The sequence below is a fragment of the Larus michahellis genome, chromosome 4 (genome assembly GCF_964199755.1).
Source record: "Larus michahellis chromosome 4, bLarMic1.1, whole genome shotgun sequence".
Taxonomy (NCBI): domain Eukaryota; kingdom Metazoa; phylum Chordata; class Aves; order Charadriiformes; family Laridae; genus Larus; species Larus michahellis.
Genome location: NC_133899.1, coordinates 16,516,003 through 16,540,607, shown reverse-complemented (window position 1 = coordinate 16,540,607; position 24,605 = coordinate 16,516,003). Strand labels below are relative to the sequence as shown.

The 24,605-nt window shown below is 36.7% G+C and overlaps 1 protein-coding gene across 7 annotated transcripts in view; it reads left to right on the top strand.

The window, feature by feature from the left end:
• SALL1 (spalt like transcription factor 1) overlaps positions 1-24,605 on the top strand; it is a 248,287-nt gene that overhangs the window by 143,617 nt on the left and 80,065 nt on the right. For 6 of the 7 annotated variants that reach the window (XM_074583110.1, XM_074583111.1, XM_074583109.1 and 3 more), the window contains one exon: positions 20,568-20,613. The gene's annotated coding sequence lies outside the window, so the exon portion shown is untranslated. Of the gene's footprint in view, positions 1-20,567; positions 20,614-23,722; positions 23,739-24,605 lie in introns of those variants that run through there. The other variant, XM_074583108.1, reaches the window with a different exon arrangement.

Below are 24,605 nucleotides of genomic sequence, written 5' to 3'. Positions count from 1 at the left end.
AAAACTACACACGTAAATTAAGGCCAAAATCATCTTTAACTTGAAACGAGTACCAGTCAAAAATGTAATATGTATTTCACAGCAAATTCCCAGTTCAAAAAACCCCCCAACATTCTGATTTTGCAGGTGATTTAGCATTCTCTCTATTGACATCATGTGCCATTTAATTTGGAGCCCTAATGGCTCAGTGTGGTGCTGCTCAGTAGCAAACTCTGCAGTCTCAAGTCACGGACCCAGAAAAGGGTACACAATTAGTGAGTCACTTCCTGGGAAAATTGTGTTTGGCAGGATTCTCCCTGTCCATCGCTGATATGGGATGGGGAAAAAGGGAATAATGTTCTTCCAGCATTATCAAAAGATTTTTGTTGAAGGAGGAAAATACAGTTTTCAAAAATAGTCTTCAACTACAATGGCTGAACCACTGTGCTGAAAATCATGAAATTTTTCTGGCTTCATTCATTGCATGGATTCTAACTGCCATGTCAAAGAGGGCAGAGGACCTAGTGATACTGTTCTTACCGTGCAAATGAAATTCATCAGCAGGCAGGTGTTCCACCTTTAGGGAACAGGGCAGACCCCTGGGGGAGAGAATATGTGACTTTAAAATTTCAGAATGCTTCACTGTGCCTTTGAAGAAAGCTGACAGAATATTTTCATTTAGTAGATATTTTCCATTTCTTATGCCCCTTCAGCTGTTGGATTTTCAGTTTATTCAATTTTAGTATTATCTCTTGCACTTTTGCCCTATCCTTCCATGTCTTTCAGTGGCATTCATTTCTGTAAAAGTGTCTTGCTACATTATGCCAAGATAAATACTAGCAGAACTGGATCTATGCTAGGAAATTGCACCAGTGTTAACTACAAACTGAGATAGTTAAATCAGCACTGGGCATAAACTTAAGTGCTTTGCAGGATTTTAGTCAAAACACTTTAAAAGTAATGTTAAAATCTGTTTTTGTACCAGCTTTAGGCCGAACTCAGCCACTTGTATTCATATTGTATGCTTTGCTATGAGTATGCCGCAAGTGTGTTCAAAACTTAAGACAAAGTACCACTGAAATGGTTTAGAACTTAAGGATATGCATCTGTTTAACCTCTTTCCTGACTCAGAAGGTACTTAAGCATATACCTAAAGATACAGTTTTCTGCTGAATAAGTGCGTTCATTTCTTAAAATGGCAGTGAAGAAATTCTTATTTTGAATGTAATAGGAAAATTCCTAGAATCAGTCAGCCAAAGATAATTGCTGTTTGGAGAGCTTTGACTGCACACAGTAAGAAAAGTACATTTTATCCAAGGAAAAACATACCTCTTTAAATCAGTACAACCCACAAGGCAATATTATTTTTATTAACACATATGCTGTAATGCTACAAGTTGTTATATGTTTGACTTGACCCAATAATCACACAACATAAATGATATTCAAACAGGAATGTATTGCACTGCAAAGATTAATTAACCTGAAGGTTACTTTACACCATTCTTCGGCGCAAAAAGTATAATTTAGTCTAAGGTTACGGCCCCTTTACCTTGCCAGAGTCCTTTAAAATAGTTCTGAAAATTCTTTTCTGACGAGCAAGGCAATAAATTATTCCACAGGACATATTAGGTAGTGCAAAATTCTGCCAGTAGACCTACTTCAAAAGTTACAAACCACACAGCTGACTCTTGTTGGGCCACAAGCACTCGAGTAATTATCCATTTCAATGGTCAATTACACTAGAGAAGAATTTTACATGCGTACTGCTCAGCTGAGCTTCACAGAGCCAAAAAGATTATTGGTCCTCTCCCAAGTCTGAGAGACTTCCATCCAGTGCCATGCCCTCAGGAATATCCCTTCTTCGTCTCATTTTTCAGTGCTTGCATGATTCTGGTTGAGAAGTTAACTAAGCCTGTAGAATCTGAATCACTGAATATTATTAAATATTTTTTACTTTTTTACATATAATGCATTTATATCTTTTCTGTGCAAAAAGAGTGTCCAAGAGTCTTCAGAAGATACAAATATTTTTATGAAACCAACTCTTGGGTTAAATTTTAGATGCTTGCACTCAGTCTCTCTTTCCTAAACTCATAATGCAAGTTGTTTGCCCTACTAGCCTCCTTATCAAATCATTAGACTTCAAGGTCCAAGCTCTTTGGAAGGCTTTTAGGAGGAATATTTGTGTAATCCGAAGGGATTCACACTACTGTATGTTTCATTTCTGTAGTCTGGATGCCTCAAAACTTGCTTTTTCAGTGTGTTGGAATTTGATTTATGCTGCAGAATATGCTTACACAGATCTCTGTGAGATTTTTCCCTACCTATACAAAAGGCAAAACACTTCTCTTTTCAATCTCGTTTTCCTTTCCCACAACTCTATTGCCCCTCTTCTGTACAGAGAACATGCTAACTTATTTAAGTGGTGCACAACACGGTATTTTAACATTAATCCTTAATATTGTTTTATTGAAATGAGTAAACTTATATTTTTTACTGTCTCATACACCATTATAATTTCCTTTACTGTGTTAAATTCAGATGTAATTTAGGATGGAAAAATACATTTTAGAATTACACCTGGAGCATGTAGTATTAGTATGACTTTTCCATGGCATGACAGTGATGTTTCCACAATCTATACATATTGATTTAGGCTGATAATAAACAATTTGATTAGGCTCTATCTATAGGCTGTCATTTCAATCACTGTCACTGGTCCAATAGAGTGGAAGGCAGCTAGCAGACACATATGGCAAGATTTCTCAAAATAAGAAACTCTGGCCTGATTAGAGCCCTAGGTTCAGTGAATTGGACAAGACAGCTCAGCTGCCAGGTTATTAACTCCCTCAGAAAATACTCTGCCTTTTCCCCGGGGCCAGTCTGAATATTCTGATCTGGATCGATAAGCAATCTCCGGTGTGTACAAAATGCCAGCTAGAATCATTTGTCTCAGTGCAGTCTCCTTACAAAGGATAAAACACCTGCAGTATATGGCCTTCTCTCCCTCCTCCCCCACCTTCCGCTTTTTAACTAATGACCCACAAAGAAGGAAGAAGTAACTGAATCTATTCCATCATCAGGAAGGCTCTCTCAGGTTTGTTTTAATGATCACAATGGCTACCTTTCAATCTTATAAAAATTATATCAGTCATGGTTTCCCTGTGGCATGTTTATGTAAGTAATGTGAACTGCGATGTAATGACAAGTGTACAGATGTCATTGTAAGAGGGCCCTTGGCAAGAAGATATCTCAGAATGTCAGAATTTTAATAAACAGCGGACTGCTGTTAGGGTTCTCTTTGGTGGTTGTCTTTTATATTTGTAATATGTGCTGTGATCTGTTGCTTGGGCCAGAGATTTTTCAAGAGTGTTTAGCAGCAAAGGATACTTTAAAATTGATTGGAACAGAAGAATTATTTTCCAGAGTGGTGGTGGTTGCCCTGTCTGGTACATATCCGCAGTTTTGTTTCTAGTAGTGGTGGATTGTAGACATGTAACTTGTACTTTCTTTAGATAAGTGCCAAAACATGGAATTTTCTTCTGGTTGAATTCAGAACCATCCAAAGCTCTTAGACCTTGTTTTCTCAAGAGCGAAAACCATAAGATGCCTTACCCTTCCCTCTTTTGGTTAGAAAGTGTAGCAGACTTGAGAGGAAAGTCCCTGCTTTGACACCTCAGCACTGTCCCATTGTCCTTTTAATCCCAGGCAAAATCCAAATTGTAGACGGGAAAGAAAATAATATTAATAAGAACAATCCTTACAAATATGAGAGACATTTAGCACTTGAAAGAAAATATGACTGTGATAGCAGGATGATAAAGCTCCTTGCTGTTTTTTTCATCTGGATTATGCAAAAATTGAGAATCACGTGTGTTGATACCTGTCTCGGAGAGAGTGGTCAGCTGTAAAGTTAACACAAAGCAAAGAATTTCCAGGTCTTGATGTGTGCAGCTTCAGTGTTTGGGTTCTGATTAATTGAGAACCCTTGTCCTTTTTCAATATTTAGGAATGGATATGTGCTTTTTCTTTCAAAGTTCTGCTTAATGGACATCTTTGGTGAAATTCAGTTCTGTCTTCTTATGTAACACTTCAGAATTTGTTCCCTGGCTGCACTCATTATCTTATATGCTCGAATTTAAATGCAGTGAAAAAGAATGTTTATCTACTAATGGGCAACCTTGACTCAAATTAAAATCAAATTAATGCAAAAATGCAGAAAAGCCCCAAACACCCAAGATTCATTCCTTCACTGGCACAAGACAAGACCTTCTATTGCCCAAAAAGTATATAGCATCATATGTCCCATGTAGTCAAGAAATAAAAGCTAAATCTCCTTAGCTATCTATATGGAATATTTACTGAGTAAATTCTTATACTAAATACTTCTTTTTGCATATGGATTAAAATTCTTTCAAGAATAGAGGCCAGTTTTAATTTGTTTTTCCAGGCTATTGAACTAGCTCCTCATCCATTCATAAATGACGGCATAGTTCTGACCTCAGTTTACATAACTGTTTACCTCTATGTGCCTACAGAAAACCTATTTTGAGTTAATGTAAACTGGAGGTCCGCACCTAGTTCAAAAATAAAGTGGTTTTTTTGTGTCACATTTTCTCATGACAAATCAGAAAGAAGCATTTTTCATTTGTACTGCCATCACTTGGAAAAGAAAAGAAGGACTCTCTGTCCTTCTTTGCTGCACAAAGTGTCTTTGCCCTGATAGTGTCAAGCAATGAGAATACTGCTGCCTTCCAGACAGTTTCTTTCATATTTGCTATCCAAAACTTTAGGAAATAAATTATGCTTTAAAAAAAGAACGATGTAAGGAACAACTTTAATGAATTGATTTCTCAATGTAGAAAACATATTTCCCATCAAGACACCTATTAGAATGTTTATCTCGGGGAAAATGCACACAGTTTATATGAAAAACTGATGTTATGTTAATTTCCATTATTATATACAGATAATATTGAGGAAGATGGAACAAAGTGCCTTTAAACCAAAGCTGATGACATTTTTTTTCTTGTTTGCTACAGTTTTATTGTAGTGAAATATGTTCATTTTAGCAGTGGAAAACCGCCCTAAATAGACAGCATAAGAGCAATAAGATGTCACATTGCAGAGCACAATTTTAAAATGATGTGCTCTAGAAGTAAGGCTTTTAGACGTTTTGGTTTATGTATTAAAACTTCCCACAAATTTGATTGAGAATGAGCCTTTGATGGATATTTGCTGCAGTTATGCTGCATTAGACTCGATTTATCCACCACCTCTCATTGTTGCTATTGATTGATTTTTAAATTAGATGAAGGCAATCAGTAAATACCACCCAATCAAGTCCTAAAAACATACAGGAGATTAGACAATTTAGGGTAATCAATGAAAATATTCTGTGATTTGCTACCACTCAATTTTGACCATAAATTACGACAATAACTTGCAAGTTAGTAAGCCATAAAACAAGAGCATGTGACAAGAAAAACTATAAGAAATGAATTAAGGAGATGAAGAGGAACCACTAGTGTTGTCATTTAATGAGACAAAATTACTCTTTATACATATCTTGCATTTCTAGTTGAGTCGTGCCAACAGTAATGGAGTACAAGAGCACAAGCACTTCTCTCAGATTTTTTTTAATTTTTTTTGTTGTAATATAAAAGCTGTTCTTTTGTGTAACAAATCAGTTTGAACAATAACTAATCTAGCTAATTTTATTGCAGCAGATAAATTAATGTAATTTTAGTTTTAAAACCTGCTGCTTGCTAAAACCCCTCACCTAAATCACAGGCACTTGCAAACACTAATTTTAAAGTCACACTTTTACATGGTGTTATATCCTTCAAAGTTTAAAATGTAGCAATAATTGAATGTTATTTTAGACCAACACTTTGAAAGAGCTGTGCTTATACGCTGTTTTTCTGTGATACATTTCACCCATTTTCTATATTCTCGCAGCAGTCTCACCAGCAACTAATAATTCACATGCCTTAAAAAAATCTGTTTTAAAGTTTATTTACTAGTTGTAAATATGTGGTCGGGTTCTTTCTATTTATAATTTCAGTATCTATTTGGAATTTCTAGGCAGTATCTATGTAGTATTTCTAGGCTGAAAAGCTGCTTAGAAATACATAATATAAACAACCATTAACAGCTATCAGCTTTATTGGAATAAATTGTTGAAATAAAGCAAATATTTATCATAAACGTGCTCCCTTCAAAAAGTAGTACAGATGTGATACTGCTGAGTAGTGTGCAAAAGTTGTCTTAGTTAATGCCTTTATGATCCTCCTTAGAATAATAAGGAACATTTAGAAAAGATGTACAGAATAATTTTGGGAAGCATTGATCATCGAGAAGGGTGATATTAACATGATGCCTTCGACAGAGGAAAATTTATGTGCCTTTTTCCACACTAAACAGAAATTTGAGAGGGCTGCAAACTGCACAGTACACCTCGAATGGTGATGAGAATTAAACATAGGACACCGCTATAGGAGAAAAGAACACCCTTACTGCAGTCACACACACTGAAATACGGATGATGTAGAAAGTGCCTTAGTAGAGCTGGGTGACAGAGCATTTTCTTTGCTAGCACATAAAGGCAAAATACACAGATGGAATAAATACTGAAAATATATGGATTCATATTTACCATGATTTAATTAATTTCATATTGCAGTGGGAAAAAACCCAGAGTCGGAAGAAGGCGTTAGTGATGTTTCAAACAAAAGATTAGTCAGCAAATACTGACTCTGTATCAGCGGGTAGACTCTGTGTGAGAGAATCAAGAATTAGAACATCAGGAGTATTTAATGCAGAAATTCAAAGCACTTGCAGTAGTAGACAGATGTCTGGCACTAGCTTAAAAAATAAAAAAAAGTTAGTTGTTCTTAGCTAGTTCTTTTTTTAAAGTAATTTCCTTCAGCCTAGTGTTTTAGAATCAGAAGTCACTTTTCAGTGCAAGTCTGTAAAACAGAATAAGTCCATGTAAGTGCTGGGCCCCTTGCAGAAACACGTTTCTCTCTGTCAAAGACACTTTCCACCTGAATTCTGAATTTAGCATTAGAAAACTGTCCAGGTCTGGTCTTTCAGATTTTCCCTGTTGTCCAGTCCATCTGTCTAAAGCAATCCAGCTTGAAGAGGAACTATGTGAATGCCTAATAGAACAGAAAAACACCCCCAGCTTGCTAAATCTTTTGTTTTGTTTTGTTTTTTTAAAGATCATTGAAATGGACTTTTCATTAACTCCTGCATTTTACCACTTTCTACAGGCTCAAAAGATGTTAAGAAAGAAGTAAATTCAGTGCTAACAATAGCTTTTCTTCCTTTCAGGTAAATTTGGTAGTAGAGGAAACTTCTGTGTCTTACATCATTTGCATAACTTCTGAAAAGACTGTAAAATGAGACCTGGTTCTCAAAAATAATATTCTTCCCTCTGTAAGAACCATTATTTCTGAAATTTGAGATTTTTACTTTAATTTGAAATCTCCTTTGAAAATCCATTTCCAGCTTCTTTCTAAAATACTCTGGATGTGATTAAACCTTTGGAAATCTCATGGAAATTTGCAAAATACGCAGCTAAGTTGTGAAGGCAGGAAATGAAAAAGCTCAGAATTGGGATGGACTTTGAAGCATTTGCATTCTCATATTTAAATAATTGCTTGAATTACATCCGAGCTATAACTTTCCACTCATTGTAATTTTTTTGCATTCTGTCTAATTAACAGTACTCAAGACAAAGCAATGTTTACACTATTTCAATATATCAACATACTGTGTTCAAAGTCCTGTTTCGGTGAGTTAAAAAATCTACAAAACAAAACCCCAATAACCTCTAGCAAGGAGAACAGGAAAGGGAGAGAAAAAAGAAAACCCCTGACTTAAAACAAAGACAGGGACCTACTTTGCAGTTCCTGATGGACTGGTGCAATACAATGAAGCTGGTGTATTCAATATAACTTTGAGAATAATTGCCTGGGAGGTAACCAGAAGTAGTACATTTTACTTTATCATGGTACATAAATAAAAGGGCAGACTAATTAATCATATAACTTACTAAAAGTGCTTTTTATTTTGCCATTTAGTATGCCAGAAAGATAATTTTCTTTAATGTATATACCCAGTATTAACATGATTTAATCCATCATGTTCTGTATTATGAAATTACTTTGTTTTACTCCCTGATCCAGCTGAAGATCATTAACCCACACTATTATCTAAGTCATACATCATTTGAGTGTATTACCTCATATAGCGAAAAAGCTACTTCCCTCGGTTATACACTCCAACTAAGAAATCATTTTTTCTGGATCTTGCTGACAAGTAGAGCTGTTCTCATTAGAAAGCAGATGGTTCACTATTTCGATTCTGTTTTACCTTCACATATGCTCCAGCTCAGAGTTCTTTGCTGCCAGTCACCTCATTGTTTGCCTCTTGCAATGTCCACATCCTGTATTCCAGACCTATCTATAAAATGTGCTAAGCAATCGAGTATTTTGCCTTTCCCCAAGACCTCCTCTTTGAATGCCTCATGTACTCTGCATCCTCACTTGTTGTAAGTCAGTCATCAAAACGCAATGAAAATGAATCTAATCATCTGAACAGTAGCTGAAGATCCCAGAGTTTTGCCTGCGTCTGTTAGTTGAGAGTGCCAAAGATGTAATTCACACATTCAGATTTGAGGTTGGGCCTGAAGTCACACCACTGGTGAATTTGCCTCAGTAGAGCTTTAGGGATGAATCTGGCCTTCTATCATTTCTTGCAGTTTGAAGTTACGGTGTTTATGATATTGATATTTCCACCCTCTGAGTCTATATAATGCATGTTCTGCTTAGGCTGCTATGATACCATGGGTGCTTGGACAGTGTCAGTAAGTAGTAGTCTGCAATGTAAGTGTGTGCATGATAGAGTAGATAGCAAGGGTCACTCTGTCCTGAAGACAAGCATTACTTATGTTATTTTATTCAGAGTAAGCAACATGTGAATGTCATCTTATGGTAGAGCTGGTCTCTCCCCAACCAGGCCTGCATCTCTCTGCAGGCCTGGTTGTCTCAACAATGTTAATTCAAAGGTACACACTCACTTGAGATTTCTGAACATTATGCTTCTGCAACTATGGTTTCCCTCTTCCCATCCCTCTTTAAATTCATGTATTTGGATATTTCTTGTGTGAGTAGCTATGTCAGCTACTTGGGTACAAAAGCACTGTTGGTTTCTGGAATAAACAGAAATATATTTCCTAACAGTCAATTTCTCTGTGGTGCTCAGATCATATAGGAAGCAGGCATGAAATCTGGTCTGTTCAGTAACAATGAAAAAATACAGGAGTGAGGATATTGCCATGCGTCTCCCTCAAGGAGCTCATACATTCAAAGATTTGTGTGTTTTACTAGACCTCCAGACAGGGACCATAAGTGATAGAGGCTTTCTGGCATGGTATCTGCACACGTGAGTCACTGTCCATGGCAGAGACGGAGGAAGGAAAGGCAAGTTGGGAGTTAGGATTCTTTTGGTCTTTGTTTTATGTTTCATGTTTCCAGATGCTGATAAGTGGATTAATTTTTTTAAAATGTTGCTTTCTTTATGCTATCTGTTTTGTGGCACCATAGTAAGTGCAGCTTTGAAGAAATATCCCAATAATCCAGTGTCATATTGCTACTATGTGGTTTTATTACTCGTAAAAATCAATCAGCCCTTCTCACTAGCTTTATATACGTGTTTTTCTAACAAGGAAATATCATCTGGAAATACACATATTTTTTTTTAAGAAGGCTTTGGGAAAATCATACTTGTATGTTAACAGTAAAGCAAAACCATGTAGTGCTCTTGATAGTCTGAGGAGACTTGTTTTCATTCTCTTGGGATTTGTAAACAACAGAAATTACCTGCTTCTATTTGCTTTCCATATTCTAGCATAAACATCCAGTTAAGCCATATAGATTGGTTTGAGTCAAAACAAAGACTGGTTAGTTCCTGAAAATATTTCTTGGTATTTTTATAATAAAAAAGAATAAATGTTTTTTTGAAATAGTTGCACTTCAAGTAGCAGAAGTAACACCTGTTAAGTTTCAGACTGGTTTTAGTTATCTCTAAGCATTTGCCTTGAGGACTAGGCTCTCATTCTAGTTAAGTGAGGAGACTAAATGCTCTCATTACTTAAATAGGAAGCCACTTATTAAAGATTAAATACTTAGAGGTAAACCATCATTATATAATTTCAGTTCTTCCTTAGTGTATATGTTTTGGTTTTGATTATTCTATACTGAAGATGATACTCAAACATTGTAGTGATACATTCAGACACACTTTGTGTAGTTTTCTCTGATTTCTGCCATGTCCATCACAAACTCTGTTTTTCTTACAGCTTCAGGAAGTTTGAGGGGGTTTTTTTCACGGATTTTTTTTTTCTTCACATACCTTCCTAACTCATGTCAAATTTACTATTTATTATTACCTTCTTACGTTTGCCATGTGTAAAGATGTTCTCTTCTTTATTCACACTGAAAACTAATATGGAGCTTGGCAGGAATAATAAGGGCATGGTGGTAGGATGGGTATTTGATTTTGTTAATTTTTAAGGACAACCTGTTCACCGATCTTAAAGTGCATCATAGGTGAGATGTGATTTAAAACAATGATACTAAATAAACAATTACCTTTTTTTTCTTGTACAGTTTTCACTGAAATTGTAGGAATAATAAAGGCCTGTAATGAACATGCTTGCAAAATTCAAAGAAAAGATAATAGATCTGCATTGGTTCCAAATATCGTCATCTAGATGAACACCAAGGACAATGTTTAGTTATAGATTAATAATCCATGGTACATAGAGTTCTGAACAAATTGGGGGAAAACATAAAGCTACAATATTAAGCAAAGCTAAGGCTGAAGGTCAGCCTGCAGTTACTGACCATGCTCAGTTATATTATTTTTAGTGATGACACAACATTTAAGCTATTGAACTTGGCACCACAAACAGCCGTGCATATTGTACAGGGTGAAGAAGTATGCAGTTGGTTGGGGCTGGTTTTTACATTTTTGTTTATAAAGTCCATGGACTCTGGTCTACTGTCAGTCAAATGTAGCCTCAGCATCTAACTTGAATAAACCTCACCTGAATAAACCTCACAGCTGTAATCCAGCTGCAATAAGACAGGGCAAAAATAGTAGGTGCAGGTGCTGCTGCTTAGACGTTAGACCAGAAACCAAAAAGGGTAAGGCATAAAGACAGATTATCTTCTGCAGAAGGAGCTGGGTGCAGCTCTCACTGGGGCTTTAGAGCTAATGCCTTTACACAGCGAACTCTCTGTTGCAGAACTTTAAACTCCACTTGTGCGCCTGGACAAGGTTGCCAAAGTGATGAGAGAAGAGCAAACAGCACAGTCTTCTGGAGGGGCTGGGTTAACCCACGCTGAAGTGTGTGCAGCTCCAGCGACAGTGCCAGAAATCACCAAACTGTCCAGTTTAAAATTAGCCTGGGCATGCCTATACAATCTGGATTGTAGCCCAACCCACGAACAGCCTCACGGGCCACTGCTCTGTAGGCAGCACAGACCCTGGTTTTGCATAGTATTGGTGAACGCTGTGAATAGCTTTGATTGCCCTGTGTCCAAAAGGAGATTTCTGTGCCACTACCAAGTTCCCCATGCAGCTTACCAGCTATGAGAGTGACTGTTGAATGGAGTTACCCTGAGCTTCTCTAGATACCATAATCTACTCCTTAAGCTATCAGTTTATCACAGGTGTTTTCTTACAGTTTGTAACTGTCATCTTCTGACAGTGATGCCCAAGTGTTTTAAGAATTTACCTCCAGTGAACTGAGAGAAAAGATGGACTTTTTGGTTTATGCCTTTAAGTGTTCCACATGATGTGATTTAGCATTGATGTCACCCAAGCCATTTTTTTTCTGCTCAAGACAGTATTTTGCAAATTCTGTAGTTGAAAGTAATTATCAAATCAGAAAAAGGATATAACAACAACAACAACAAAGTAGTACTGTGAACTGTTGGTATGAAACTTCTAGTATAAGTAACTTAGTGTTTTTGCTTTAGCAATTGTGAGCTTAATATACCCAAAACTTCCAGCAATGTTTCTAGCCTAGGTTTTGTTCCTACTTGAATGCTAAGAGTATAATCACAGAACATCATAAAGTATCAAACCCTGGAAAAATAATTCCAAGCAAAACAAATGAGAAGCCATGGGAAATTATAGCATAGGATCTTGACAAGTTAAAATAGAAAACAGTTCAGTACGCCAGGTGCTTTCTAGGATTTGTGTGTGAGACTGCATAGGAAGTGCACAGACACTGCGGATGTTCATATAAACACATGCAGAAATTTCACCTGTTATTTTATGGGAATAATTTATGTACACTCTTCAAAATTACATCAAAAGCAGTTAGAAAATATAAACTATTAAAACGAGATATAATACTGGGCAGTAGCAATTTATTTATAAAAATACGTCATTTGCATTTATGAAAGCTGTTCAACTTCCATGCATGTTTTACCGTTTTCAAATAACAAACTGACCTTTCCAATTCATAATGAGGTATGAAATAAATGAGAGAGTGCTGAAGGTGAGTCATTCATTAATCATAAGCAAAACAGGGCCGAAATCAAGGACACAGGAGCACAAATTGTAAAAGTAATAGGTTGCATAATCATTGTATTTAATATTAACTACATTATGTTTTTCATGTGAGTTCTGAGAAGTTGATTTTTTATGTTTACATGAAACTAATCCAAGGTAAATTTTATTTCTCAATATTATTTTATCTAGTGGTTGCCCTCTTTTTAATAAAGTAGAAGATATGAATTCTAGCTTGTCGCATTATTATGGAGATTTTATAGAGGGGCTTAGCAGGAACCTTTAAGCCTACTGAAACTTTTGATTTAAGATATTCCACTTTTGACTAGAACGTACCGAATTGTATAGCTACAACCCCTTTTTGTTTGTCATGGCAGATCTCCCATTAAGGACATAAATTCACCTGGAATTCATTGTTTTGGCCAAAATAAATTGCTATCCATATTCGGCTGTCAGAGAAAGACCAAGAACTATTACTTGAACCATTCTGGGCCTTTATCCTTCAAGAGTTCAATCTACAGTGATTACACAATGTGGAACAAGGTTGTTCACAATTTACAGGTGACTGAGTATTTAAATAATTGGGGTAGCTCAAATGGATACGATAATAATACTAATAATATGTTCCCCCATGTCAGATTTCAACTAAAAACACAAGAACAAACTAGGTTGGAGGAAGATAAGGTGGACTGGTGATGCAGCCAGGAGTCAACTCATTTAAAAATCACTAAACAGATGCATCTCCCTGTTCCATACAGATTTGTTCTCTCATTTGGGCGGAGCTTGTATTGATGCTACTCTTACTCATTATTTCAGAATTTGCTGCACTGAGAAAGAGAAAAAGAGAGGAGGAAAGTGCAGAATGAGAACTATGCGCACAACTTACAGGAAGGTACCATTGAGTTTTGCAGCCCCCAATGCAATACTCCTTCACATCCTTGTCAGCTTTGTGTGTCTAACTCTGTCTGCATAGACCAGCAGTGATCAGGGTGACGCCTTCCTGTTAGCTGTGTGCTGAAATCCCAGCGTGGTTGAGACCTGTGGGCCACACGTCACCTCCCTGGGGAGCACAGGGAGGCTCTGGGCAGCTCCCTGCAGGGGCCTCTGATTTCCCGTACAGCGTGGGTCATACTGGGGTCTGTGCAACCCAGCTGTGCTGGCCTTGGTGGTCCATACTAGTTCATCTTTCTGCAGAAAAAAATTGGAGTTACCCAGCAGGTCTTGCCTCACCTAAGTCCTGTTAGTGATCACAGGGGCTGTTTCCATGCGGTACTCTGTGCCCAGGCACACAAACTGATGTGCCCTGGGATCTTGTCCTTCTGTGAACTCTCGGGGTAGCCTGTGTTTGCACCAGTGTCTGGAAGAAGTGTTCCTGGGTCCTCCCGTCAAATGAACTCATGTTGTAGTCCTGATGTAGGAGCTGAACTTGAACTGCTTATTAGTCCCATGTGGTTGTCCTCACTGTCATACACAGCCTCTGTGACTTGCACCCTTTAGGATGGTACAGCCCACTCCATGAAATCCTGTAGCCCATGTTAGAAAGGCTGTAACATCCATGGGTCAGAGAAGCTGTGCTGCATGCTTTGTGACTTGGAATCTGCCTCAGAGCAGTCTTTGCTCGTGCTCTTTCTTAACTATAATTAGTGCATGTTGTTTTGGTGCATAGCAATATCTGAATAAACATTTGCCTACATTTAGACTATAAAACAGGCATTAATAGGCCAGTGTTTAATATTTAGGTGGAAATCATGATTTCTCAATATTTCCCTTAACAATCTTTGTAACTTTAAGCAAAGTTCTCTCTGCAATTCTGTATTCAGAGAAAAAAAAATTATCTGTGGATTAAAAGTACATACTCTATCTCCTTCATATGTTTTCTATAACCCTTGATAAAGAAAGTATCTTCATTTTTAAAACTCCCATTTAACCAGTTTCCTACCTTCTCTACTCTGACCTTTCTACATTTTATAAATTATATTGGTGTTAGATTCACACAGTGCTTAAGGTGTTTCTTCCTTATATGAGAAACTATATATAAGCTGCAAGGTGTTAAACCCAATAATTGTTAGTGATGTTTTTCTTTCTAAAGAAATATAAAGGATATGATGTTCAATGACTAGATCTAAATGAGATTTTAGGATTGGATGGTTTTAGGGGGGAAAAAAAAGTCACCGGATTTTGTTGTGCATTGAATGGTATACTATTAAGACTAAGGAATTTGACCAGGTCTGTTAAAAATCATACATTCCTCTCAGGCCTGTGAAAGTGGGGAGTTCCCCATAACATATTTACCTTCATTTTAGATGCAGGGGTTTTAAATGTGGTGCTCTGGTTTAGATTCCAGAGCAAATAGGTTACCTATGATATTATCATTCCCAGGAATAGATTGCCAAGCACTGCCTTTCTCAGGCAATATGGTTAAAGGGTTCACTGTGTCCCCAGTGGTCCTCTGCTTGACTGCTTTTCCCAAGCTCCAGATCAATCTTTAACTCCTCACTTTTAAATTAGGGTGAAATACCATGGAGAAGAAAGGGAACATAAATACTTCCAAACGCCAAGCAAATAGAATGTCTCGCTCTTCCCTTGCCTAAACAAGACACTTAAAATTATGAAGCCTATGAACTCTTCTCTGTGCTGGACCAATTATTTCTAAGTGTTTTGAACCAATCTCTAACTTTCCAGCAGAATATTTTTTCTTCCAAGTAATTTTCTAATCTTGTTGCAGAGTCAACTCAGTACCAAAACCATTTTCCTATGGGCCTGAGAAGTCTGTCACAGCAGAAAATTTGAAAAAAAAAATCAGTACCATATCATAATATTTTGCCTTTTATAGGTACCTCTGCCCTGCTCTTTGCGTGGTGTGTTGCACAAATAAGGTCTCTGAATCTGAGCTGGGCTTCCTCTGTACCTCCCAGAATCCAACTTTGCAGAGCTTCTCTTGTTCTGCTTTCAGAGGCTGTTCTGGAGATGGATGGTAACTTTATATCCAAAAGTTAAAAGGTGAAAAAGAGTTTGGCTTTTGGGGGGTCTTGGACTTATCTTCAGCATATTTTAAATTGCTATTAAAAATATCTACAAATGTATTCATGAAACATATCAAAGTTGAAGGAATGCATTTTAAGCTAATGCCCTCTCCTATGTTAATGATTAATATTGTGAGAACTCAGCTTGGTATTTTTTGTGTCATGACATAAGTAAATTGAACTCCAAGCAAGTCATTATCTATTTTTTTTTTTTAAGTGTGCAATGCCAAATGATTAACTTCTTTGGTAGAAGGATACTCAAAGCATGTATTAGTTGGGAGAGAAGATCACTTGAAAATTTGGCCATTGTTGAATGGCTTTGAAATTCTACTCTGTATCGACAAACGTGGATAATTCAAAATCATTTTTCAACAGACCAATCAAAGGCACTTTTACTCATCTATTTTTCGTCCGCATTTCAGTTTGATCACAAACATGTCAGCACTGTAGCTATTAAAAAATCAAAATTTTCAACATTCTTAATTCAGTGGGAAGGGTGTTTCATTTCACTAGGAAAAAAAGCTATTTTTCTTGAAATGTAAATATTACCTTTCAGGACAGATACTGCCTGGAAAATTCTGCCTGAAATGTGAATGATTCAGAAAATTATAATCACCCAAAATTCTTAGAATTTAGATTAGAATGAAAATACTTGGACAGTATTTACTATCCCGTTGTTAAAACCTGAAACTAGACTTCCCGGTCTGCAAAGACTTTAAGGTTCCAGTTCCATTTTGCAATTCCCAATTTTTTTATGGTAAGGTAGCCACTGTTTAGAGCCTCAAAGGTTTTTCACCTAATTTTCCTTGTGTCACCAGACAGTACATGGCCAATGTACATGGCTATACAAATAAGCCTTGAGAATATCATCAAATTCATTCTAATTTCATTCATGCCTTGGAGATAATAATTTAAAGAGTTAGTCACTGCTTGCAATTAAGCATGGAGAAAATAGATCCGTCCCATAATTTATGTCTGCAAAGGTTGGGCTGGATTTGTAATTAATGTTTGCTCCTTTTAATGAAATACTCCAAAGGTCTGCACTTCTGTCATTCATGGAGGTAATTTTTCAATTGATTAGTAAAATAATACTTGAAAAGTAAATGCACCTGCTTTAGCACAGAAATGTCTTAGTCAAGTAGAGACAATGATTGGAGTGCTAAAAAAATATCATTTCAATACAGTAGAGACTGGAGTTTTACTCCTCCAGAATTCAGAACTCCCACTAAAGAGAAAAAAGGAAAAGGTAATTAAACCTCCACCAACTTCTTCAGCATGCTTTCATCCACTTTAATTCCTGGGTGGTTTTCAGCATAGCCAAATACTTTTAGAAACACATGCCTGAACTGTGCATTTGTGCAAGGGAAATATCTCTGGAAAGCACATGTTACAGCAGGACATAATTTTTATATTTGTGTACCATAGTATTTTTGGAGGGGACGAACAAATAATTTAATATTGGGAATTTGTTTCCATTTTGGATAAACATTCAAAATCTGACAGCTCATTTGGATTATATTCTTATTTCTTTTTCAGAATCAAACCTTTTCAAGCCTGCAAAATTGCAATACTTGAAAGTTAGCGTCCTGCAACTGCTGGTTTAAAATGGCTTGTAGTGTCCTTTCTACAAAACAACCGCTACCAAACCAAATGAAATAAAATAACAAGCCACCTCTGCCTGCTTTCAGGGAATTGATAAGGATTTTGTTTGAATTAATCACTCCAGAAAGGATGTTTGATGACTACTGTTTTGTTTATTTAGTCATTTTGACACAAAGGATTACTATTCCTGTACTACAGAGACCTCACATTCTGTAGTAGTGAACTTTCTGCAAATTGACCATAAGCTGGACTAGACAGAATGCAGAGTAGAAGCCACAATCTATGCTAAATTTCTCGAGGGCCACAAACATGGTTGTTCCAGAGGTTTTGAACCTCCTGCCATCTGGGACAAGGATTTTGCTTTCAGAGAAAGAAGCAAGAGAAATTAATAAATGTGATGAAAGCAGCCCTTTTCCAGTGCTCAGACTAGTGGAGCAGAGTAATCCAGACAATGGACGCTGGGGTGGGGGGGTGGGGTGGGAGGAATGGGGATGTCAACTGGTAAGGGTGGCAAAAGAGTCAATGTCTCATTCTTCCTCTGGCCAATGTTATCGCTAGATAAAAAGGTAGCGTTGCACCATGTTTGGCAGAGTACTTGCCAGCAAATTCTCCAGCCACAGTTTTAAAATTTGAGCTCTGCTCTGTTCATGAAAATATCTCATACTATAGCTTCCACATGACTGAGTCTTTTTTTGCTGCTGAAAAAAACTAGATTTTAAGGCTTGTTTCTTTCCTCAATGTTTCCTCGCTGATGTGCATTAGGCAGCAATGTTTGGACCTTTGCCAACACTGGCTGGGTCGGCAGCTGCTGTGAATCACCCCTGAGAGGGAGCCCAGGTTGAACCATGTATGACTTCCACTTCGGGTGAGCAACACCATTTAACACCTCACTCTAGGACTGTTTCCCAGTTACAGCCCTCTGAGAATGCCTGCTTGGCATTTTCCTGTCCAGAGAGGAAAACAAGTGGGTAGTGGTAGCTGTAGTAGAGAAGCCTTCAAGACTTAGATCTTCTCCCAGATCTTAGAAGAGGAAAGAGAAATGGTTGGAAGTGGGGTGTGGGTTAGAAGTGCTGTTGCACTAAGCCTAGGGGTGGGCCACAGGAGCGATGGCAGGACACACAGTCAGCATGTGGATGCTGGTTTGATCCTATGTATGTTTAGCATCACTATGTTATCTTGCCCATCAGAACATTTCGCTTTAAGGATAAAAGTTTATAGTTTTAACACTACAGTTTTAAGTGTTTGAATCATCTGAAAGATCCAGCTCTTATGAGCAAAGCAGCACGTAAGGACTTCTAAAAATCTGGACCTTGAACTTAGTATAACTCCCATTAAAGTCAATGGATGCTGAGTCAGACTTTAATTCTTTTTGTACACTAGAGACTCAAAAGGTGAAAATCCTGGCACCACTGATGTTTTGCCATTGACCTCCTAAGGTCAGGATTTCATGCTAAAAGCCATAAAATGACACCGGCATTTCGTCGCTGCTGTCTTGGATCAGATTCATAATAGTGAGCCAGGAGAGAAAAATCTACATAATCCATTACCGGTGTGCATCTACACAGCACTGTCTCACCACCTTCTACCTTGTTTAAAGAGAGGGAATAGTCTATAATTTTAAGCTGCCTTTATTTTAGACAGAATGGGAAAATCCTGGGATTCATTTTTTAATCACCTTATTTAACCCCTCTAAGTAAATTCCTGATTATTTTAAATTAATATAATTGGAAAATTCTCTTTTGGAAATGAAGGTGGGGTTTTTTTGCTTGTCTGGGGTTTTTTAAGTACCTATTCTAAAAAGGCTTTGTAGTAAAACTGGAAGGCAAAATTCAGATTTATAGCTGCTTGTGAATGAAGTGCTCATGATTAACAATGAGAACTATGATGAATTTATATATAATTCCTTAATGATCCTTAATGAAATATTTAATTAAAGACCAGAAAAAGGAAGATAATCTTGGTTAATAAAAGGAAATCAGAGGATGAACTGATTGTTATAATGCAGGGGTATATGCAATATGTGATAGAGGCTAAATACCATCAGCACTTAGATACAATAAACTGATAAAATACAAAAATGTTCTGCTGCCCTCTATTAAGTTCTTTTCAAGATTGCAAATGCAGAATATTGGCTATATATTCTAGATGATAAAAACAATAGATTCACAATTCATGGACATAAATATGATTTAAAACCTGTGTAGGAAATAATATTATATATAACATGGCAGCTGTTACCTTAGCAGATGTTGGGTGCTGTGGAAGAATCTGTTGCCAGTTAGAATGAAAAAAATCTGGAATAGCTTTACTGAATTCAGTGGGGTTTCTTGAATTTGCTGAAATAGATAAGCTTTCCCATTCTCTGTATATTTCTCTAAAAACACAGAGATGAACCAAATGAAAATCATGTTCACAGAAATAGAGAGTCACTGAAAAAGGAAAACATTCTCTTCTTATTAAAGAAGAAATTTAGCTCAGCAAAAATTAAGTAAATTGTAATTGCATGAGGCTTTGCCTCAGATTTGTCAGAGCACTGGTGTGGCAATTTCTCGGCAATTTCTAGATAAGAAAATACATAGAAAATTTGTCATCTCTGTCCTTTCTGCTGGCCCCTGTTAAACTTTGCCCTACATTGCAACTTTTATGTGTTTTTGACTTTGCAAACAGAATTATCTTAGCCATCACATAATAATGAGTTACATCATGGACTGGCAGCGTTTTTGGTCATACGCTGCATATTTTCCTTTTGTACTGCATGCAACTGACAGTGAATAATACTGAAAACATATACACAAATTTTTTAGCTGGGATCTCATGATAACTAGTTGATAGGAAAAGAAATTCATGCTTTTAGTTAAGTCCGTCCAGGACAAATTGTCCAGGAAATTTCTCTCGGCTGCTGTTTGTCATACACTGAGCAGGCTGGAGTGTGTGTAATACTCTGGAAGCAGGTGAGAAAGCCTGGAAAAGAACTGTGAAAACATGAACATGTAAGAGAAACTATCCAACAGTGAAGGCAATCACAGTAGAGTTAAAGCAGTGCTATTAAATAATGAGAAAGTAATAGGTGACTGTCTGCTCTATGTTGCCCTATAAAGCATCTGTTACCTGCTGCAGGCTACAGAGTTAATTCTGAAACATGTAATTTAGCAAAGGAGCAAGGCTTTAGTCTATTCAGTCTTCAGCAGCAAATAAATTGGTGGCAAATACTTTGGCATAGGTTGTTGCATTACTTTGCTTTGAATTATAATTTTGTTTCTTCCTTTTGGTAAAGCTTGGCACTCTCTATTCCTCAATTCAATTTATTTTATTAATTGAAACTGGGGTTTTTTTATTAATTTTTTTATGTCTTTTTCTTGCTTCTAGGCTCATCTTGAAATATATATATTTTTGAACCCCACACTTTCCGCAGGTAAGCAGTTCTGTCCATGAACTAACTGGTCAGGTGAGTAATTCTTGTTCTTGTCACTCAAAGTCTGCATTCTTATTTCCAAGCTTGTAAATTTTTCTCATAATACTTGTAATAGAGTCAGATTTTTAAAAATATGTTGTCTGTAGAGGGGGAAGGGAATACAGAATCACATTGCGCTGCTTGGTATATGTTAAACAGGCAATTGTTTGCCCACAAGGCATTTGACTTCTGCAGCTGCTAATTGTACTTACCTGTGCACGCAGTTACCTAATTTACACTGCAGCTATGCTAGTTAAGACACTCAGCTCCTTGTGTGATTTTAACACATGTTTGCAAAGCTACAAAGCTTTGAAGAGCAGTTCTATACTGCATCTTCTCCATGGCTAATATTGGAAAGCAAATCACCCGCTACCACTATTAGTATTGGTAACATTCAACTGAGAACAATGCATAGATTAAGGTAAGGGTAGAGACTTTGGAAGTGTAAGCGAAAGGTGTCACATGAGATGGAACTGTTATTCTGGGAATGGCTGTGTTTCAAAGCAGAATGAATGAAATATTTTGCAGAGCTACAACAGACAGGTATCACTGTGAAGCTAAACAAGATGCATGGGACAAATTGTATCAATTTCTCAGTTCTGATCACAGGCAATGTAATAACTTTTGTATTTACAAAGGTTCAATTACTATAAACCCTATTAATCCGCTCTTATAACTTTCATTGTAGTGAAATGCTTGCTACCCTATTGGAATCAATGGGTTTGCATGTATTTAAGTACAGACATGCCTTGAACTGGAGTTGATCTGCTTATTAAAGCCGTAGATATTTACATTTGGAAATACAAAAAGCCTGCTTGTGAGTTTTGTGCAAACTTTGTTTCTCCTTCATTAAGACTTCTGTTTGTTGAATAACTGCAGAACTTGAGACATTAGGGGTACTTGTATTGCTTAACTTTGTTTCTCTGACCTCCTTCTGAAGGAATCTATGGAGACTAATTTAGAAACCTCCCTTATATTCCTAGAGGAATGTGGTGTGAACATTCCTGTTTGTGTCAGACTGCACTCTGCGTGCATGTATTGACTTTACTGGAGTAGCTTGGGCTTTCCACGACTCAATGAGACCTTGATGTCCTATGAGTTTTATGCAGTTGAACATCCAAGTCAGGAGTGGTATAATATTTCCAAGGAATGTGCATTTAAACACTGATTAATAATAAGATTTTAACCATTTGTTTCCCTGTTAACATTAATGAAAGCATATATTTATATGCTGAACCCTTTCAAATTAATTTCCTGGACTTCTCTAGGTTGTAAGGATGGTATACAATGCATAGTTTTTCATTGTATTATGTACGAACACACTGGTATAATCTATTAGCAGCTCCCTTTGTGCACAAATTTTTAAGCTCTTAAAGTCAGTTCAGTTGCACTAAACTTTGAGATAAGAATCAAACCCTCTTTCTCTTTACTGGGAGTTTCTCTTAGAATGTGAAATATGTTTCCTACCAGAATACCATGTGAATTTTTCTAAAAGAGGTGCTTTGCAAGTAAGCTATTATGGTACTAAAGAAAACATTGATTAGTTTTAAATGGCAGTAACAATTCAAGTGCATGTAAAGACAAGCGTGTTTGCTTTTGAGGGTAAGCCTCTAAATTTAATAATTGAAGGGAAAAAAAATACAATAAGGTGCAATAGAAGAAGCTTCTGTGAAATGCATTATGCAATTACGACTACCATAACTACAATTGCCTTACCAGATCATATTATGTTTTCCACTCAGACTATTTTCTAAAACAAAATATTTCTTTATGACTTTATTATTTGGAAATATATACTGTTTGGAAGAGGTTGTGTCCTCTGTGTGTTGATTCAGGAAATCTGAAACCTCAAGACACCATTCAAGCGAATATGGTATCCAGTTGATTTTTAGTCTTGTCAGCATTGCTTTTACATGTGAAGACTCTGTTTTTAGGGGATTTCTTTTCCAGTTCCCTCAATTAAATCATGTTACATTTTGTTTAATATACACAAGACCAGAATTATTAGAAAACAAATTTTGGCTATGTATTGTGCTGCTTAACTTTAAAAAGATTCTTGACACCTTTCTTACCTGGTGAATTGTGTAAGTCATTAACTGTCTAGATCCGAGCCTGATTGTACTATTCACTCAACCTGTGTGCTGGCAAGAAGCTGTATGACATAAAAAGACCTCAGACTGCACAACCTGAAGCAACAGCAGCTTTATACCCATTTGACAGAATGAGGATTTGATTTCTCTGAGGTTGCAGAAGACTTTGGACAGCGACAAGAATCTTTACTTTGTGTGAATACCCTACGCCATTCTTCTTCTTGTCCGTAAGGCTATTCCAGATCTGGGAGTACTTTTGGGTAAAGATGATGAAGGAGAAAGAGTGGGTTGGAATGAAATTGTGATGACTGTGTTTACATAGTCAAATTTGTTGCAAAAGGGACTATTATAACCTCTTCTCCATCACATAAAATAGGCCAAGAAGTGGGACTTAAATTATAGTAGCAAAGATTCAGATTAGACTTTAAAAAAAAAACCAAAACAACCCAACTTTTATAATAGTAAGATAATAAAGCACTGAAATATATTGCCTGGGAAATTTTGAAGTCTCTGTCATTGGAGATCTGCACGAACAGGTTAACAACAGCTGTCCGGAGTTATACAGATACACTTGTCCCAAATCCCAGCGTTTCTTTTTCTGCTATACAAACAAAACTTCTGTGTCACCAATTAGAGTTTGCATTCTAGGGTTTGGCCCATATTGTTTTCGCTTTATCCACCTTCATGAGTAGCCAGCAGTTACATAATTTATATTATGTGTAACTCCGTGAAAATATGAAGGCCACACTGACAGATAGTAAACCATATGTTATATTTCAAATCATATACTCATGGATACATTTCTGGTTTTTTGTTCGGTTTTCATTTTTTGTATGTAATACATTATTTTTGCATGACTTGTGGATACTTTGTTCTTTGGTTACGTCTTTAAAATGCTGCTAAACAAAAGACAAATAATATTTTATGTGAAATATTACCTTTTTTTTTTTTACATTTACATCCCCACTGAATCCTTCTAGCTCATGGAATTTATTGCAAGCATTAAAGTAAACGCAAGTATTCAGAAAAGCTGTGAAATCTGAAGAGGTAGCAAGCTTCCAAACTGACTCGGGAAGGTCAAGCCATATCAAATAAACAGGGGAAAACCAGAAATGGCATATAGAAAGCAAGGAGAATGGTATGGCATGCTGGGGTGGCATTGTTTGCTGAATAAAGCGGATATTTTGCATCTTGAAAATGGAAGAAGCAATAAAGTTTGGACTTAACCTAGATGACAAAAAAAGTAGGTATGTTAACCAGTTGTACTGGATTAGGCCCAAAACTGTAATGAGGAGAGGTGGTGGGAAGATGTTTGGCTAATGAAACAGTTTGTCTGTTGGTGGAAACCACAGTCTGATCCAGTGTTCAGGGTGTTTGATGTAATTCCTATAAGAAGCACATTTTAAATGTGATTAAAGTTCCCTCATAGGAAAAAAGTGTTACAGTGAAAGTAAAAAAGTGAAGTATAAGTGTTAAGAATAACTTTCCACAAAGAAAGATTTCCCAAGAATCCTTTGTTGTTCCTTATTAAAAAGGTGAGATGTAGGTTATAAAAGAGAGTGATACAGTTTGATACAGACATTTAGTTAGTGTGGGCCTTGGTTGTTCAAATCATAGCTATAACTCCTCTGTGTTGCAGTTTGTCATATTTCATATCAAATTATCTAAGGCCACACAATCTATGTTCTATAGATGCTTGTATGTGCATACAGTCATGTACACGCTCATTTGCAGTGATTTCTGGTCTAGCATAGTTTTGTAAAGACCTCCAGCTCAATAGCATTAAAGATGATAAATAAATGTAAGGGGAAAGTACCAAAGTTAATAGTGATGCATAAAATAACCATGGTTTCCAACATTTTA